Raw genomic sequence first — 19,726 nt, forward strand, 5'->3', positions numbered from 1 at the left:
AGATGACCTCCAGAGGTCTCTTCCAACATCAACTGTTCTGTGATTCTACCTCAGCTAGTTAAACATAAATGACCTTGTAAAGTCAAGTAGCATGAACAATAACATGACTCTCTTTTCACTCTGGATCACCTGTGCAGAAAGCCTGGCTGGAATTCATAAAGAGATAAAACAGGTCATTGAATTATTATCCAGGATACAGGTTAAATTCAAACTTTACACTTAGAAGTGTGGTACCCTGTGTTCTATGTAGGACATTAGAGGCCTTTTTTGCCTGTACAGAGACGAAGCTGGCATTTTTCACCCCACTGGATGTCCCTCAACCCCCAGTGGGTGTAGACCATCTAGCAGCAACGGACTGAGGCTTGCAGTCCAAATGCAATGTCACTATTGCCTGTAAACCTTCTGGGAAGAACTCTATTTAACAAATACGTTCTGAGAATGGAGCTGATCTTCCAGCTGAAAGAGATCACAGCTTACTGCTTACGTCATTTCTATGTCATCGATAAAATATGCAAACAGATGGTGATGACTAGATGCAGGGAAGCAGTTGATCTATTGCTACCATGATAGGAAGTATCTCTTACCTAACACTAATACATCAGAAATTTAATTTCTGTATTGTCTTTAGCCAAGATACCATTTGCTTTCCTTCACGCTTGAGCTTTTTCAAAATTGGCAAAAGAAAACAAAAAACTCCTTGCCTACAGAGATCTATTAATTCACAGACCTATTAATACTCAGGTACAAAGAAAATTCCCTGGGCCTTCCCAGACAATTGACATAGCACTTGGTTTCACTTCGTTTGCTCTGAGTTCAGTTTAAAATTCAAGGTATTTTGAAATCTGCCAAGGTGAGCAAACACTTGCACAACATTCGTGCGCACTCCGGAAAAAGCTAGATTGGCTTCGTACGGTTTGGGGTCAGAAGTGTAGAGGGAACTAGTTAATTTTTTTCAGAAAAAAGTAACTTCACTTATAAGGCAAGATTAATTTAATTAATTACTTAATTTTTCACTCTCAGCTTTTTTCTTTAGTTGTGCTAACTTTTGTATAATCAATGCATAAAGAAGTAACCCAATACCATAAATTTCTTATCTCATGACCATCCTCTAGGAAAAACAAATGCGAGTCTAAATCGGTGAGATTACCACTGTGGAAAAAAGCTGTTAAAGGGTGAATCAGCCCAGCACCTCTCACAATGATTAACCACCTTGATTGATGTTCTCTGCTCAGAGCTATTTATCTGCTCTGTACTTCTGCAATCTACAATTCCCTCAAGTTTGCTCTGCAAAGTATTTCTTTTCAAAAGTCTCTAGGAGCCTATTAAAAGGTAACATAAACATAGCTTTGCAGGAACTAACAAATGGAGCAAATGTACCTATGACAGAAGGCTACAACAACCCACCGAGGTTCGCTTCGTCATTCTAGTCCCCTTCAGTCATCTCCCGTGGGCGTTTTGCTACAAACTGACTAATCTACCTTCCCCACAATGACGAGATGCCTCTTCACATACAAATCAAACGTACCTTCAAGTCACGCCGCGTGGTCGTACCCGCCAGTGGCCAGGTTTCCCTGCAGGGGCACCTACTCTTCCTTGCCTAGGTGAACCACTCCTACATCTTTGCTCCCAGAATGTTATTTTATCTTTTACTCATATTTACTGTTTATCTTAAGTCCTTTAATGGTTAAAATACAATATTAATAAAAGGCTCAAAAATATATTTGGAAACGGTATTAGCTTTCTGAAACACTCATAGAAAGGAATTATTGCAAGAGGTTTAAAACTAAAGTAGCTTAGCCCTAATTTTCCTTGACAGTTGTTATATAAAAAGTTTTACCATTTTCTAGTCCAGAGTCAGAATAAATCATGTAATATCACATTGGAGTATAACTAAAGTCAACTTCTTTTCCATCTCCATTATGCACACAAATTCTCACAGGAGATCAGCTGGTGTGATTGGTATATTTGTCTAAGCACATGTTATTTGGTTATCATAATAACCAATTGAATTTTGCCTCCATAATCCATCTCTTGATCAATTCCCACAGGCCTAGCTTGTTCTAGCACTGCGAGCAGCGGCAGCACAGTTTGCAAGCCAGCAGAAATCAGCTCTCGTGCACATGTCAAAACCGCAGCAAAGCCGCGCTCCATCAGCACTGCTGCCTCGCAGCAACAGCCTACGGTTTCAGATTCTTTAAAATCTAGGCAAAATACATCCACCAATTTCAGATATCAGACTGTAAAGGGGATGTGAAGGACAATGTTTGGATTAGATTTGTGATTAAATGCTAGCTACCTTAGACCTCAAAGTGAGGCTTTTCCAGAAAAAGGGATTCATAGAAGTCTTCTCTAAATATTTTTCGTCTAATGGGAACTGCCTGAGCTGGCGAAGGCCATCGTTACAGATAACTGTACAAAACAGCTATATCTGCATATATTTTTGTATGTAATTTTGCATTACATAAACACGTGCATTGGCAAATACCGTTTAAGTCACATTCTTTTAGTAAGAAAAATTATTTTCAAAGAGGAAGCTTATGTTTATTGAGCACATGAAACATAAGGATACGTGGATTTTTTAAATGCACACGATGTGAAATTGGATGTATTTTTTTCAACAGCAGCTCTTAAAATTCTGTACTGAGTGATTATTTCTGACAGGCAAAATTAGTTACTAGGAACGACAACAGTCATTCAGCAGCAGTAGCCTATTGTGAACATATAAACACGCATTGTTTCTGTGAACTAACAAGATTATGTTTCTTAGAGGGAATCCCTGGAAAAATAAATAAAAATTAGAGAGGGACCCCAACATTCAGGGGGGCTTGATCCAGATACAAGAGCGAAAATATACAAGCTAGGAGTTCGTACAACATTCTCGCTTACTAGCGGAGAAGCTAATGCAGCATGACGTCCGTGTTTCAGACTGCAGCTTGCAAAAACCTGCCTCTGAGAGCATCCTCGGGATAGATGCAGAGGTAAGAGGTGAAACAGAGACTCTGCAAGACACGGCTGAGAAGTCAGCACTGCGGATTTGCATCCCTTTCTTGCAACTCACGCCAAACACACAGAGGCCTGTTTTAAATTCATGGAGGCACATTCATCTGTCCCTCAGCTGCTCCAAACCCATTTAACCAGAACAATTAAGTGGTTTAGAAACAGCAGCACAAGCTGCACACTGCAATTACTCCACAAGTCTTCACAATGCGTATTTGGGGGGCAGGGGAGCAGGGAGGTAAAGGCAAATTAATTCCTTCTTTGCTGTTTTCCTTCGCTTGACTTTTCTATGACGCACAGCACCGAGGGCATCGTCGTGCTACGTGTTAATTGTTGTGAGATTTAAAACATCTCAAACTATCTTTTACTCCTGTTTGCTTGGATCCATCTCAATGCGAAAACAGCGCAAGGCTTATTTGCTTTGCGAGCTGTGCAGGCTCTGCTGGCGGGCGCAGGGGCAGCAGCCCACGGTCCCGGAGCTCTGCCACCCCGCAGACGGCGGACGCTTCGCCTCTCTGTCGGGAGCCCGTGGCAGCACCAGCATCGCGCCTGAAAGCAAACCACCCTTTCTACACCCCAGCCCGCCCTGGCATTCTGGCAGTGAGCTGGTGTAGATGGTTTGCAAGGAGGGTGTTTCTCAAAGCGGTGAGAAGGCCCTTCAGTTCACAGCTCAGTGTGCTTTGACACTGCATTTTCTGCATCTGTTTTTTAACAGTGGAAGAAACTGAGAATTGAGAGGCAAAATCAGCTATGGTTCCTGTGACTAAAACAAAAGAACAATGTTGAAAACCCTGGCAGTACCCAGGTAGCTGTGCTGAAAGTGGGAAAACACTGCAAAGCTGATTTTCCGTTGGAAGAAAAAGTTGATTTCCTTGGCTTCACAGGATAGCCAGTCCAGCTACTGTTACGAAGACCCACAACATGACAAAGCCTTAGTAGTCCAGTTTTTTGTGTTGTTTATCTTCCATGAGCTCTTGTTTCTCCTTTTCTAACCTCCACAATGCTCCCACACCTGCACATCAGGGCTCTTCAAACAGCTTTTCGGGAAGAGAATCTGACTGGAATATCTCAGAGGCAAGCTGGAAAGAGTTTGGATAACGGGGCCAGGACATGGGCACTAAGAAGAGGGAGTCACAGACCCAATCACATAAGCAGTGACTACCGTATGGTAAGTCACAGATGAGATAAGCAGTTCGGAAAGAGGGAAGATAGAAAGGCTGCCAGAACCACAGCCGGATGGGACTGCAGCTTCTGAGCTGAACAGGGACAAGCTTTCCAGCCTCATCCATGCCGCCCAAGTCCTACCATCTCTCACTGTGCAACGGCATGACAAGTTAGGAGGAAGAATCTTAACTAGTCCTTCTACATTCTGCACCCCATAAACTCCTGAAAATCCCTTGTTACTCATTTTGTATTATTTTCACCAACTTCTGGCAGATAGTGTTCTATGTCTGGGGCCCACAAAACAGAGAGTTGAAGGGCCCTGTCTTAAAAAAAATGATAACAAGCAGCCTTGGATTTTTAAAGGGGGGCAAGTCTCCTGGTTTGCAGTGTTCATAAACAAGCATCTGTCATGACTTAGGTGATGCAGCTCAAGTGTTTTACTTCTAAAAATAGCTCAAGGAGATCCTACAGTCTGGAACATCCCTGCAATTTCACAAAGAAATATAAGTATGGGTGAGGTGGAAGACAGTCGAGTCTGTCATCCATTAAACATAATCATGTCCTTCCTTAGTCTGCATTTGAGGAAGAATGGGGCAACCTAATGGCATCCTGGTATCTACATAAAAAGGTTCCATGTATACAGCACTCGCTGTTTGAAAATGCACTGCAATCATTAAGCACCACCCCACCCTCCCTTGGGGAGACGGACAATGTCCACATCCAGTAGATCAACGCAGGAGAAAATTGAATGACTTAACCAGTTGCTATTGACAGAGCGCTGGGTGACATTAGAAATCCTGACTTACTGCTTTAGCCACTTAAATGTAGTAAACAACGAAGTAAATAAATAAAGAAGCCTGCCAGCATGTTGATGTATTTAACTGCAATTCACTTGGTCCCAGAAGCAGAGTTGAGTTCAATATACACTAGGTAGTTATGAAAGCCTGAGTGCACACAATGAAATACAACAGGTCCTTTTACTTCAACAGGGTTTTTTTTCAAAGGTATAGCTCTGAAAAAAATTTGAGTTAGCTTACAACAGCATTTGGAAGAGAAGTTTGCCGGAGTAACACCAAGAACTTCTAGTGATAGCTAGACTAAGACTATCTCAAATCATCATGGCAATAGGAAAGTCCTGTTAAGATGTATTTGCAAGAAAATTTACCTCTAGGGTTCATATAAGGCCGGCATTAGATTTTCCATCCAGCATCTATAAACCCAGCACAAAATAGAGCTGAAACCCTTGACTTCAGGAAGAACAGTACCCAGCACCATCCTCATAAGATGGCACAGAAAAGAGAAACAAGCTGCTCCTCACCCAGCTTGGTCAACCAAAGGCCACAGCCTCGTATTTCAAAAGCAAAGGTGGTTCCAAGCACCCCAGGACACCAAGGCCACGTATCAGGATCACTACAGTGACTGAGACGCTCTGCGGAAGAGGTTGGCTGGGTCTATGGGACAACCCACATGTCAGAAAAGAGACCCCCCAGCACTTCGAAGCTCGACACTTATCTGGCACAATTTCACAGGCAGCAGCCGAAAAAGTCAGCGCAAAGAGCGACCTCACCAACGAACGGCGAGTTTGTCCTTGGAGAGCACAGCTCACCAAGGCATCTCCCACCAAGCAACACCGACAACAAGACAAGCGACAGCTACCTGCAAATGGAAACGTGTATCTACCACCAAAATTGATTTTGCCAGAAAACACTTCACAAGCTGACAGTTGCTTTTGCTGTTTATTCCTCTAATAACCTTAACAGCTTTGTCTAGAACAGGATGTAATTGGAAACTCCATGATTGTACTTAAGTTGTCAAGGACACAGTTGTCATAGTTACAAGGAAAGCTCAAGTGTCTGTTATTCATGGTTGCTTATTTATTTATTGACACCAGCAGGATCAAACACTCTCACTACTGTTCAAAAGGAGAGAAATGGGGAGACTGGTTTTGTCTTTCGAGTCTTGACAAAACAGTAAATGTTGCACACAACAGTATAAGTCTTTCTTAATAAACTGGCTTTTTGCACAGCTACCTTATCTCACTCCACCTTCAGCTGGCATTCAAGTCAGTCTGTTCTGAAAACTGCAGCAAAAGACCAAACCAAGATGCAACACCTGAGACAAAAACCTCACGTCTATAGCTTGGAAGTACTGTCCGGTATCCAGCATGACACGGCAATGCCCACCTGCCTAATGACACCAACAATTAGGTCAGAGCTGAACCAGCAGCGAAGCTAGAACAGAAGCCTTCAGACCTTCCATCAAGCTTTAAAACTCGTCTACAGGCAGAAGTGTCATTACATGCACGTGTCCAGGTTCTTCTCTTTAGATGTCTTCTAAGCAGGGTTTGGTGTTGGATATGAATAGATCTTTTTTTCTTTTTTTTTATTTTTAAAAATCTTTCTGCCCTTGTCTCTCTGTTTTCCCTCTCTCCAACAAATATTGGACGAAGAAAAGACTCCTGGTCCATAATCCAATGAATAAGAACAGGTGGGAATGTTGCAATTATGGCACACTAGGATTCAGGATTTACCAACATAAATGTTGGTAAAAAACAAGCACAACTAAACTAACGTTAGCTGAAAAATTTTAAATTTTTAGTTTGTCACTCCTTGATAGTTCCCACTGAAAAAAATGGCACTTTCACATTTCAGTGAACTTTACTAGTGAGCTACCCATAAGAACCTCTCTTCAAGCCTGCATATTTTGAATCCATTATTTTAAATGCAGACGGCAACAACATATCCAAACCGTGCCTGTTAATTTCCACACATTTCCCACACCAAAACAGTCCAGCTCTCAACAGGTTAAACACCTTAAATTATAACACAGCCGCACTTTTCAGATTCGTTGCTCCACAAGCATTCTGTAGTTTTGGAAAAATTTAAGTATTGCAAAATACCCCCAAGTGGAGCTTCCTCCAAGGAAATTCAGTTATATTCCCTTGTAAGATTTTATTCCTCAGCATCCTACCACCGCCTCCTCAGAGGTCATTAAAATAGATAGATAAATAGCATCAAATAAAATCTACTGTAAAAGCACAATTTATTCTTCTGCTTCCTGAAGTCATAAAATAGCTCACTTGGAGGCAGCCTGCACCAAACCAAGGGAAACGTCTTAAACGGGAGCGAGTGCTCTGGTTTCTCAAGGTGACCCCCATTTCAGCCGAAAACACAGAAAAGCAGACGCACGCGGGAGATTTCTTTTACAAGGGGTCCAGCAAACAAACCGGGGAACAGCTAAGCATGCGTATCCAAGACAGGGACATGTTACATGCCTGCACATACACAGACACACGCGTTCACCTCCGAAGAGAAAGCACGGGAGTGCAGCCCTTGCAGGCTCGGCCGGAGTCTGCGCTAATCCCTACCGCACACAGGCACAAGGCAAAGGCACTTACATGACTTGGATGGAAAGTCCCTGCAGCCAGCTTGCTGGTTGAGAACGCCGCTCTCTCCTTCACTTTAGAGTAGGCTGCTGCCGGCTGCATTTGTGAGAAATGCCATTGCTGTCAGCTCCCTCCAGCAGCCGCTCGCGACTGCCGGCAGCGAGGACAGGCATCACCCAGAGGAAACCCCGAGCTGTGACCCTGCAGCTTCGCTGGAGGGAATGCCCCAGTTAATGAAGGTTAACGAAACCAGCTCCTGCGAGCTATACCCCGTGCTCAGCCAAGCCCAGCCGAGAGTAATAAACACCCAGCTCGGCTCAAGCTGAGATCGTCTGGCTCTGCCCGGTGCTACTCCAGGACCTCTGGCGTGTGGGTGCAGCCCATCGGCTCGGACCCCTGGGAGTCCGAGTTCACCCGAATGCCGGCTTGGCAGGTTGCTCAAAACAAGTTCCTGAGATGCACAGCCAGACTGTATTAATGCTTGAAACGGCCCCTTAGCCTTCAAGAATTGTGGAAGCTGAAGAACAGGTTTTGTCCTTAAAACCCTTCATTTTACTCTGGTTTGCAAATGTCCCGAGGGTGACACCTGGGCACACAACTGTCATAAACTGACGTCGGTTCGTTCAGTTCCTGCAGGCTGCGCACAGGCAGTTCAACAGCCAGCGCGCACCCCGACGGCACCTCCCGCCGCGCACCGCGCGAGACGGGGAACGGGAGAGACGCGGATACGCGCAGAGAACAGCGGCAGCATCCCTTCGGGGCCGTGGACGCAGGGGGAGCGAGCCCAGGGTGCCACCGCCGAGGCAGGGATGCCATCGCCAGGTTGCCATGGTGCCGGGGGCACGAGGGAAGATGCGCCAGAGCGCAGGAAAAGGCCGAGCCGCTTCAGATTTAAATCCCTGTGACAGCATTTCGGCTGAGCCACCGCACGGTTGCTGTGGCAACCGACGAGTGAAAAATCACAGAGGAAACGTGTAATTATTACAAGAGAGATGGTGACTTACCCGCTTCAGTAATCAGGGCATTAAAACGACGCTGGCAGAGGAGGGGGTGCTCCGTGCCCCCCAACAGGCAGGGCTGCGCTGCAGCAGGGAGCCAGGGGCCGGATCCTAGCTGTGGGACCTGCTTCACGCCCTGTCTCCGTAGGCTCCAGCTGTGGGATGCGGCGTTTCGGCAGGATGCTTTCCTAAGCGCCGGGTTTGAAGCCTGCCCGAGGGGCTGAGGCCAAAGCTCCTGCACCCGCCTGCTGCAAGGAGGGAGACGAGGGAGCAGCCTGGTCCTCGGGGAACCAGAGCGGGCCCAAGACTTGTGCTGCCTTGGCTCAGCGCAAGCACAGTGCGGCGTAAGGAAGGGTCTAGGAGACAGAGGGAAAGACAGATATCAGAAGCAAGCGACAAAGATAGAAGATGCAATGCTTATAGGAAGCAGCTAAGGTCCCGGCAATCTAGTGACGCCAGTTCGTGCTGCTATTACAGCACCACGTTTTCTGCTTCCACCTTCTCTCAGTGCAGTAACAGCAGCAGTATTTATTTGGTTGGGGTGGATGTTGTGATGATTACCATGCTAACACAGGAATGACGAGGGGCAGAAAGTCCTTCAGGTAGACCAAACACACTCTGCAGTCTCCCTCCATTGCAACATTATCCTGACACTGATAATTTACACACCAACAGATGTGATGCCAGCGTCCACACAACCAGTTTATATCCATTGCAGGAGCACGTGGTTGAAAGTCACCATGTTGTTCTCCAGAGCTCTTCTACGCAAAATGGACAACTGATCACCATCCAGACAAACTGCTAATGAAAACACCGTTAACACCAATAAAGAAGGGAATCGGACGCGGCTAACACGGTGTCATTTCCCTTCTCCTTCGCCGTAAGACTGTGGCCTGGGATCCCATGTGAATACTAGCAGCTGTCAAGAAAGGAGCTCAGACTGCAGTCGTTTATAAGACAGATACCATACTACTCCTAAGTAACAAGCTGTTGGTTTGATCCAAATTAAAGACTGAAGCTGATCCCTCACCTTCTTCATAATCTAAAATCTGTTATTAATTACATGCACAGACTGTAAATTACATATTTAAACTGGCCTGTAGTGGTTGCCAGACAGTAAAACAAACTGCTGACTCTAAATTGAACTTATTAACTAGCTAATCTACCACAGAAAGTGCAATAATCCTATTCAGACAGATGGTTAGCAGAGGGACACATCGCAAAGTAGAGGGGAAGGACTGAGAAAAGTTGTCGGTATTTACACTCACCACATATAAAACATTGGATTCAAGGCAATGCTTTGTATCAGCAATTTATTACTACACTTATTTAGTGAATAATCAGGATTACAGCTCCTAAGGGTGCACTCTGGGGAGACTGAGGTATAACAAAGAAATTCTTGTGCCTCTGCTGAGGCACCTTACATCATGTGAGGCTAAACTCATTAAACGAAATTATCTTGGATGAAAAGTACTTCTTACTGTGAAGTGCTACAGTGGTGCTAACAATTTATATGACAACATCATCTAGAGACTCCAGTCAGCATCATGCCCCATCACGCTACGCCATGTCGTGTCCAACTGCTTGGAAACTCATCCTCCAGGGAGCGAGCAATTCCGTAGTAGACTTTTATTTGTAGTGGATTTTTTTGTTTGTTTCAACCCTTGTATCAAATGGCTCGACACTGAACCGTCACTTCCTAGGTGGGATGTAAGTTCTTGCTGTTACATATGGCTGCTTTCAGCCCCTTCACGCACAGCGCAGCCCCTCCATATCCATAATGACCCTGCCTGGCAGGCTGGATGCACAAAGAGGATGACAATGACTCATGTAAGTCCTGGTGCAGGGTAAAGAACGCAGAAGTCCCAGTCACTCTTATGTCAGTGATTTGAAGCAACTATAACTGCTAAACCCTTATTTAAGATGTATTAAAAACGTGCAGTTCACAAAACTGTGGATTGTAATAAGAAAGCCATGGACTTCCATTTGATTTAATCAAGAGAACATTGGTAACGAGATTTAGTTGAATAGTCTGTCATTGGAAAGGACATCGCCAACCACCCACAATAAGTATACAATCTGCACTGATACGCAGTTTTCCAAGGAAGACTCATTACACAATCCTTCGCTGTTAGAAAATAATCTCCTGCTTTAGCAGAATCAAAAGCATGTCTTTCCACTGACACATATATTTTTATGTATCAATACTACATACATTCTTCTGAAATATATTATGATGATACAAGGCAAAATGGGGATCAGATTCTGGCCAGGCTGGTCCACAAGACCAAGTAAAAGCACAAGGTCAGTATAAAAGATATTTTGTTCTTATGGAAAATATTAGAAGGTTTAACTATGTTATCAACTGCTGGATTTCACTGCAAATGATGGCAAATTCCTCCAGAAGCAACTCTATAGCCCTCCTTAATCCCTGCCTCACACTCTAGAAAGCATCTGCCACAATTTATTAGGAAAAACAAAGCACTTCAAACAACACAGAGCTACAGTACTTGAGAAAAATTCAGTATCCAGAAATAGCAGCTCTAGGGTAGAGACAAGATGTCAAAATCCTAAACGTCATATACGCCTGCAAGAAACGGGAACAAAACACATTAGTATCACAAAGCAGAGGGCAAGGCAAGCCAGGATACTCGGCACCAAGTCCTAGTCCTCCTTCAAAAAACAGTTGCCACAGGACTAAAAATCAGGGTCTCAGGACCCCAAACTTGCATGAAGAGGAAAAGCAACACCCCTCTCAAGGGCTTGCCATGTTCAGAGAAGGAATGAAGCACTAACTGGCATGTCAAATCAACTTCTAGGTACTGTGAACAGTAACAGTAATTACTAGTTTCACTTTAAAATCTATTAAAAAAATCTTTCAATGCAGTTGGAAGAAAACATAAAGTAAGGCTATATAAATGTTAACCCCAAGTTAATTATAAAAATCTGAGCAAACAATTCGCAGACAGCAGGATAAGAATCTTATTTGGACGAAGGGGATTATCATGAAGGGCAAAACAGAAAATAAAGGGAAAGACTGGGATTGCTTAGCTTTGCGGGAAACCCAACACACGGCAGCTTTTCCAACCTGTGGCGAGTCAGAAGACTGCTTCCTACCCTAGCACTCTCAATAACTATACACTAAGTGTACAGAGGTAGTTTTTCTTCTTTGAAAGAAGTAAAAAGCCTCATGAACAGAGTGGAATTCACTGCAATCAATACCACTAACATCCAGGGATTTCTTTTGGTGGGCAGATGCTCAGCTTAAAAAAACCAGAGGTTGCATGTGTGCAAGGGCACACCTGAACTGCACCTGCATTACAAGTCAGTAACTGGTATAGCTTACACTGACACAGGGCGAGTGTGATGATGGTGAACAGGGATCACCCCCTCTGTTCTTCAGATGCAAACTCCTTTAATTCCCATTAAACATGAGAACTTCACTTTCAGAAGGAGGAGAAGGAAAAGGATATAGGAATTAAGCACAATTACTATGAATTTCTACTATTCAAAAGTCCTATTATTGCCTGTTTATTCAGGCAGTAGGGTAAAAAGAACAGCAGTCGGGCAGTTTTCAGAACAGTTTAGGGAACACAGATACATACACAGTGTTTAATCAATAGACTCTGTGGCTAAATTCCCTAGTATGTCTTGTAAATTATTTTTGGGCTCCAGATGGACAAAGAAACTAGTGCCAATCTGATTCAGCAAGATACATATTTCTCAAGTGGTCCCTTTTACTTCACTGGGCCCATTCACAAAACTGTAGTTGTGAATGAGCCAAAGCACTCTGTTGAACTGAAAGCAAGGTAGAAAACTGGTAACTGGAAGACTCACTGAAGGTTATCAAAATACAAAAGTTACCCACTACGGGAACAAACACATGGCTACTGCATAAACTGTGCTTATTCACTCCTAATATATTGCCTATTTGACAAAAAAAAATGAAGCTGCTGCATTACAAGATTTCACACAAGTACTAAATACCTGGACACAAATTTGAGGAGGTAAATTAGACCTTACTAAGTGTATTACTGGCTAAACTCACTGGTGAAGTCTTGTCAAGGTACATCTATACTGCAGTCTCTACTCTCACGGTAACACTGACACCCGCCTAAGAGACTGAGCGCTGTTTTTTCAGTCTGGTACATACAAGCTATGAATCACATGAATGTGAAGATTCTGTACGGCACATTTCGGTAGTTAAAAAGTGTTGGTCAGTTTTGGGAAGGCTGCTAGTACTGGGAAAATCTTTATAAAAGTTTCTGTTATGAGTTGAGCAAGTCCAGCTTAGTTGCTAGGGTCAGAGAAGAGGGACCTGCAATCAGGAAACTGTTGAAGGAATCCTCGTGTAAGTGCGAGGCTCAGAGAGGCTGCACACATTTGGAGTGGGGACAGAAACCCGGGATATTTTGTCAGCTGCTTCTGGAATCACAGAAGATACCCACTATTTCCATTTCATAAAGGAGAAGGCCCATTGAACTGGAATTGCAGACAAGATAAAAGCAGGAATGGAAAACAACTGTTTTTTCAGGGTTTGGGAGATAACTTTTTCTGGAATATCTACCTGCACTCACACTCCAAGCATGTTTTGAAACCTTGTGAGAAGTACCCGAAGCCAGCGTCCGTGCCACCACCGCGCACCTCAGCTCCTGCACCAACGGTTTCAGAGCAGCTCTGTGCTGGCTCTGTTCATTTCCAGCAACCAAGAGAGCCAGTGGGCGTCCTGCAGCTCCGCGAACATCCCGTCAGGAACATCCACGGGTGCTGCAAGGAAATATCGTGCAAATATAGGCTGTAATGATGAATATTAAGTAACAAATCCGCTGGCAATACCACTAGCCTTAGTGTGGTGGGACAGGTAGGAGACTGCACTTTCTGTCAAATACCACAAAAATGCTGTAACAAGGGCAGAGAAAGGTGTCAACGTAAGCTGTCCAGTGGCTTTGGGCAGCAGCTATCCTCCCTCTTTGCACTGTCCGACAAGCCTGCCTCTGTAACTACCCCATTGCCACAAAGGCACTCATAAACACTTGGAATGACTACTGTGTCAAAAAGAGGTCAAGGTAAGTCCATTGCTGGTGTAAGTTTAAGCAGCTCCCCCAAGTTACTCCAGGATGAATACAGTCAATATGGAATAAGGAGCTGGTACTTAGGTTAAACAGCTTGTTTATTTATTTAACAAAAATCTGTTAAGGGAAATATTTATCTTTCTAAGGATAGCTCATGAAAGTAAGCAGTGCTAGCACAATGGGACAGCGGAGCACTTCCCTTCAGAGCGCTGTCCTCCATCCTCATTCAGTGGTACTTAACCTCTCCCTCTCAAAAGGCCCCAAGAGAGCACTGTCATAGCAGCTCAGAAAAAGAAAAAAGAAAAAAAAAAAAGGGGCAAATTTTTCTTCTCCTTCATAAAATCAGGATTTCACCGCATGGATGCAACTGCAGGATTTATCAGTAATCAGATAATTCTTCACAGAAGTTACTAAATCATGTGCTTTGTTAGCCTTTAGAAGCACTATGTCCGCATTATCTCAAGCTGCCCCTTTTCCCTTTTTGCTGTTAACTAGTGACAGTAGCTGAAAGAGATAACCAGAGGTTGAAGTTTTGCAACAGATGAGAGGAATGCGGCTGCAAGCCTGCACAGCTTGCTTACCAGCCAGAGCAGAGGATCAGTTATGCAACGCTGCATATGGATTTTGACCGGATGTAACAAACAGTCCCTTTCTCCTCCCTTTTCCATTCAGAACAGTAAAACTGGACCCATGAGTTGTTTCCCATCATTTATCGGATCACTCTGGAACATGATGTTCTCTGTGTATTTTCCGCAAAAAAAATACACTTTATGCAAGTGTTGCATCCAGAGAGGATGTATGGTGCCACCCAACCAACCTTGGGTTTGCAAGGGTAGGACCATCTTCTTAGCCTCTCTTCTGAAGAGCTCCACTTTCACCTAGCTCTCCTGCCACCTGCGTGGCTCAGTCTCCCACCCACACCAAAGGGATTCCCAGTTTGGAGAAGAGACATCACCAAACTCTTCACAGCATGCAGTGTAGTCACAAGTTCAGCTCAGAGAAAACGAGGTACACCAGTGAAAGGAAACAACTGAGCAGTGTGAGGAACAAGAGGTCCGGCCAGAGTAGCCACCACACTTGGCTCACTGTTGAAACATCACCTGCCCATGAACCCATGTTCATCATCAGCCCTACCATTTTGACCGAACAAAGTCCCACTGCACCAAAATCTACAGAGAAGCAAAAGAACAAACTCTGAACTCATTCACGATCATGTGATGGTCCAATTTTTATGAATAAATTAACATCAGGAATCTTACAGGTTGCATCAGAAGAAGTATTTTCCGATCACCTTCTTGGCCAAGGAAAAATAAAGATTACTGATGAGAATTTAAGCAAGTACTCACTGATCTCCTGCTACTGCTAAAAGGCAATTCTAAAAGAACTGGCATTTTGGACTTCATAATTGGAAGAAAAAAAGCACAACAAGATTTGTTAGCTACAGTTACTGCAACGCACAGATGGTTGCTGGGATCACGAAAGTTCTTCCCAGTCAAAGGCCCCAAAACTTCCTGAACCCAGCCCCTAGCACCGCTTGTCATTATCTCCATTTGCCTCTACTTCCTCTCTTAATAACACAAGCTAGCCCTTTTTATGTTTTTCTTCAGCTGCTTTTTACAACAGCCAAGGCAGAAGCGTCACGTTACAGCAGTTACGCCAGCCCCTTACAATACCCACTGCCCAAACCACGGAACACACTGAAGATCGTCCTCCCCGCAACTCCATTACCGGTAAAACTGCACTGCAAATAAGGAGCGTGGAGTTCATCTGAGCCAAGCTCATCCTCCGCTTTCCTACCTCCACCAGCACACTCTGACTGCGCAATCCTATCTCCCTCTCCAGGAACCTGCATTGCAGCAACAGCTGTGGAGCAAAAAACAAGGTTTGCTTTATACTGGAGCCGGGATGAGAGAACGTTGAGGTGGATGACAGTATGGTCCACAGAGGTAAAACAGGTCCCTTGTCCCTACCCTCTGGGGACCGTCGCTGTCAGCAGGCTCAGCAGCGTGCTTCGCCTGGAATGGTGAAGTCGGTAAGGACTCAGAAGCCACGGCCCCGAGCCTGTCCGCAGCACTGTGCCGTCGGATTACGCTCTGGCCCGTGGCCAGGAAGCATCTTATGCCTGAAATCTGTTCTGTCATGGCAGAGCAGTTTGTTTTGGTTTCTAAACAGCTTTTTAACCTGCCATATTCTCTAATTCCCACTGAGGCAATCATTTATATCATCAGATTTAAACAGTGAGCTGTTAAAAACGCTTAAATACAAACTTGATCCCTCCATCCTAGTCCCAGTGTCCTAATTTTTTTTGGTATACATTGCAACACTAGTATCAAGCAAGTGCCTGGCAAAAAATGTGCCATTCATGCCAGATGTGGAAAGAGAGGTGACAGAGAAGAACAAGATGGCTGGTCCCCATTATTTGGCATCTAACACGAAGAAAGCCTGACAGACAGATTTGGAGGAAACATAATACAAACAAAAAATATGATGGCTAATAAGTGACACCAAGCTTATTTAAAATACTTAATTTTTGTTATTTATATTACTTCTTCACATTTTTGAGTTATTGCCAGACCAATTTAAAACATAGGAGTTGATTTCAGTTGTGTTTACTGTTAAGGGATGCTGCCAAGAACCTCCGCACACTCTATCCTTCACTAAAAGAGGAAGCCAAAATTGGCATGCTGCTGTGATGTTCAAAGTCTTTAATCAAGATTGAGCCTGATGCTATACAAATACAAATGAGGGATATTATTCTTTCCTTTCCTTGCAAACTACTTATTTTTTTTCCTGTTTTCCTCAGTGGCTTCTGAAAGCCTATATTCTTGCATTACTTCATTCAAAAAGGAAAAGTGCTGGAAGGGCAAGAGGTGACATCTCTTGTGAAAAAAATCTGTAGGGTTCTTCATTTGCTGGGTAGGAAGGAGGAAGAGGAAGGAGGGATTTAATACCAAGATTACAGGCAAGAAAGCTAGCATGAAATCATCCAGCAGTAGGGTACAGATTTCCACGAAGAGCTTGCTGCCTTGTGCTTTGCCTGGTACGAAGCTTACAGATGGAAGCTGGATACTTTAAAATTGAGCCAAACATCAAAAATAGGACATCATGAAAACATCATCACTAATTTATGTCTTCTCCCAACACCCACTGTTTTGTTCTGTGAGAAACCAGTGATGAAACCAAGCTTACAAGGGGAGGAAAAAAATAAAAGCCCTCAAAAAAACCAACCAACCAACCCAAAAAACCCCTAAGAAACAACTAGAAAGAAAACCCTGTGCTGGAAATCCACACTCTTTGGTAACACTCTCCGCACCCATAAATATATCACAGTGCTTTCTAGCCATCCAACCGACCCACAAGCAACCTGTGTACTCCAGGCTGAGATGCCGGCTAACATCACTGGCAGGACAGCACCTCTCCTCGCTTCTTTAGTTTACCCTGTCCACCCTTCCAGCTTCCCTTTCCACACGAGCAGGTCTTTTATCCAACAGGCTAGCCTATGTTCTGCTATACCTCCTGCACAGCTATAATGGTCTTCTAGTCAAAAGCATTTGTTTTTAGAGCTGACAGGCAGGACTAAGAGTCCTTAAAACAGATCTGAGGCACAGCAGACACAGGGGCTGGAAAGCTATGTGGGAAGACGAGTAGAAATAGAGAGTACATCATGCTGACACTGCGGGCAGGCTAAAAGGCTTCAGGAAAAGAAAATCTGGTGCTCGTGACATGCAGATGGCAGAAGAGATGAAAGGAAACACGAGAAAGACGCGCTGATCCTGACGCCAGGATCCATGCTCACAAACACGGCCGATACAGCTGTGAAAGCAGCACTGTCAGTGGGGACCGGAGAGCAGACTTTGACACGGGAACAGGAATCCAAATCTCTCAGCTGACTCGGCGAAAAGTATCATAAGGGAGTCAGCACAAAATATGAAGGCGCTATAAACCAAAGGAAGCACGTGCAGGTTTCTTCCACAACAGCCCTCTCCTCCGGTGGCTAAGGAACAGCCTTCCGCTCTTGGGAAGACCACACCTCCTGATGCTCTCACTCCCAGTGCTGTCGCCCTTGTGCGCAGGCTGCCAGCGGCCGCCGGCGCCTGCCAAGCTGGGCTGGCAAAGGGTACGTTGCCGTATCCCGAATGGGCCACGGCTACACTGGGTTCTACTAGGGTATTTTAGCAGGTGCCAGGTAAGAATTGCTCAGTGATTACTCGGTCTCTTTGCTGTTATCCAGCCAGTTTTCTGCCCCAGATCTAGCTAGGAGTGTATTAAAAAAAAAAAAGTACTTGAACTATGCTAGGTTTCAAACTAGAGGCATTTTGAGAACGTTGCTAAAAAATTCCTACGTAAAGTAGAATTATATATGGGCACAACAGTTGCAAAGCAATGTATTTTCACTTGTAAAATTAAAACTGAACTTTGCTTGGGGACGGCAAGGAAAATTCCTTTTGGAATAAGGGATATTTTTAAGTGTTCGAGATAAGGAAAGCTGGAGACAGGTTTAGAAGTTGTTTTACTCTCAGAATTACAGCTGTACAGCTAAACCAGTAGTTTGGCACTTCATCCTGTCACCCGGAGTGTACTTGAGACATACTGACTTCTTACATGAAATCTTTAGCAAGCCGCATTACTCTAAACTGCCCTCAGAAACACCATCAGAATTAATTTTAATTTTTAAACTACTGAATTTCACAAGAATCACAAGAAGATACACACTCCTCAGAGAGCTCCACTCCCTGTCAATGCTGAGTTGTATTTGAGTGAAATCATAACATCTAAATGGGAAACTCGCCAAGTCTGAAGCTTTACTGCCTTTAAAGTGCCTTATGCCTTGCCACAGAAAGAGTTACACAGGACACCGCCTTTCAGCCAGAGGCCAAAATAAGAGTTGGCTACAGTACAATATAAGCACTCATCTACACAAATGTTTTTTTCCTGCATTAAAACTGACAGAGATTCACTAAAATAATTGCAGTAGACAATATAAAGGGGAATCACTTAAGTATGAATAGCTAAGTTCACATTCCTGGCCCTTTTCTTCAAGCTGGCAGTGTTCATTTACTAAATGCAGCACTTTTAGTTGAGTGGTTTTAGTGCTTTCTCACATCAACCAGCACAGTACAGCTTTATCATTTTTTAAAAAGTAAGTTCATCACTAGGGCAGGCCTGTGTCCTTGACACTGCAGGTGTCAAGCTTTCAGAAGTACAGCTTCAGAAGCGACTGCAATATAACTTCACAATGGCAGCTAGTGAGATCAGCTGCCAGTTGGTGCGGTAAAATAATTAAATGACTATCCAGCCCGAGCTAGAACATGTATTCATTTCCTCAACAGAACTTACAACTGTAGAAGCCGCCATGCACAAAACGCAGAAATACTCCAAATCCACAAACTAGGATGGAAGAGCATAAACTTCATGCTGCAAAAAGTGGGATATCTTTTCAAAAGAAAAACATACTCTCTGAAAATGTTCTCTCTGCTGCAAACAGACACACCTCCACTGGAGAGCAAGAGAGACAACCTTCTTCTTTCATATAACCAAGAACTGCAACACATAACCAAGGTTCCTACCTGATTCTTCTGCTGAATTTCTAGTATTTGGCTAACTAAGAGATGCAAAATGAACAGTAAAATATTTTGCAAAAGGAAAGACAAACAATCTAATACAAGGACGCAGTACAGAACCCTACTCCCACAGATCAGAAAAGAGCCCGAAAGCCACAGAAACAGTTTAGGACAATATTCTCCGTTTTATACAGTTTGCATGCTTTGGAAAACCCCCAGAATACTGTTATTTTTGCACAAACACCATATGGCTAAGAAAATATCACTTTCTCTGTTTTCCTGGCCCATAGCCGTCATTTCAGGAAACAGGACTGTGATCCGATAAAACAGATCACAAAATTCAGAAACAAAGAGCGGACAGAGATATATGGCTTTCAAGCCACAGAGCAGTGGCTGCTAGAATTATCTGCTTTAAGGTGGTAGCAGCTCCGACCCCTAAGGCAACATCTTCTGTTCATAAAGAAAAGGAACTTGAAAGGAGATCAGTCTGGAATAAGACTAGGGTGTTTTCAGCCTCCTGAAAGATAAATCTGTTACACAAGTTTTAAA

At 43.9% G+C, this 19,726-nt stretch overlaps 1 protein-coding gene across 3 annotated transcripts in view; it reads right to left on the reverse strand.

The window, feature by feature from the left end:
* The window catches only part of ABAT (4-aminobutyrate aminotransferase), a 61,832-nt gene that overhangs the window by 38,376 nt on the left and 3,730 nt on the right, over positions 1–19,726 (reverse strand). Inside the window, exon 2 of one of the 3 annotated variants that reach the window (XM_072878252.1) lies at positions 8,551–8,900. The exons of 1 other annotated variant lie outside the window; for it this stretch is intronic. The gene's annotated coding sequence lies outside the window, so the exon portion shown is untranslated. Of the gene's footprint in view, positions 1–7,558; positions 7,574–8,550; positions 8,901–19,726 lie in introns of those variants that run through there. One more of the 3 variants, XM_072878253.1, reaches the window with a different exon arrangement.

The sequence above is a fragment of the Ciconia boyciana genome, chromosome 13 (genome assembly GCF_034638445.1).
Source record: "Ciconia boyciana chromosome 13, ASM3463844v1, whole genome shotgun sequence".
NCBI classification, from domain to species: Eukaryota; Metazoa; Chordata; class Aves; order Ciconiiformes; family Ciconiidae; genus Ciconia; species Ciconia boyciana.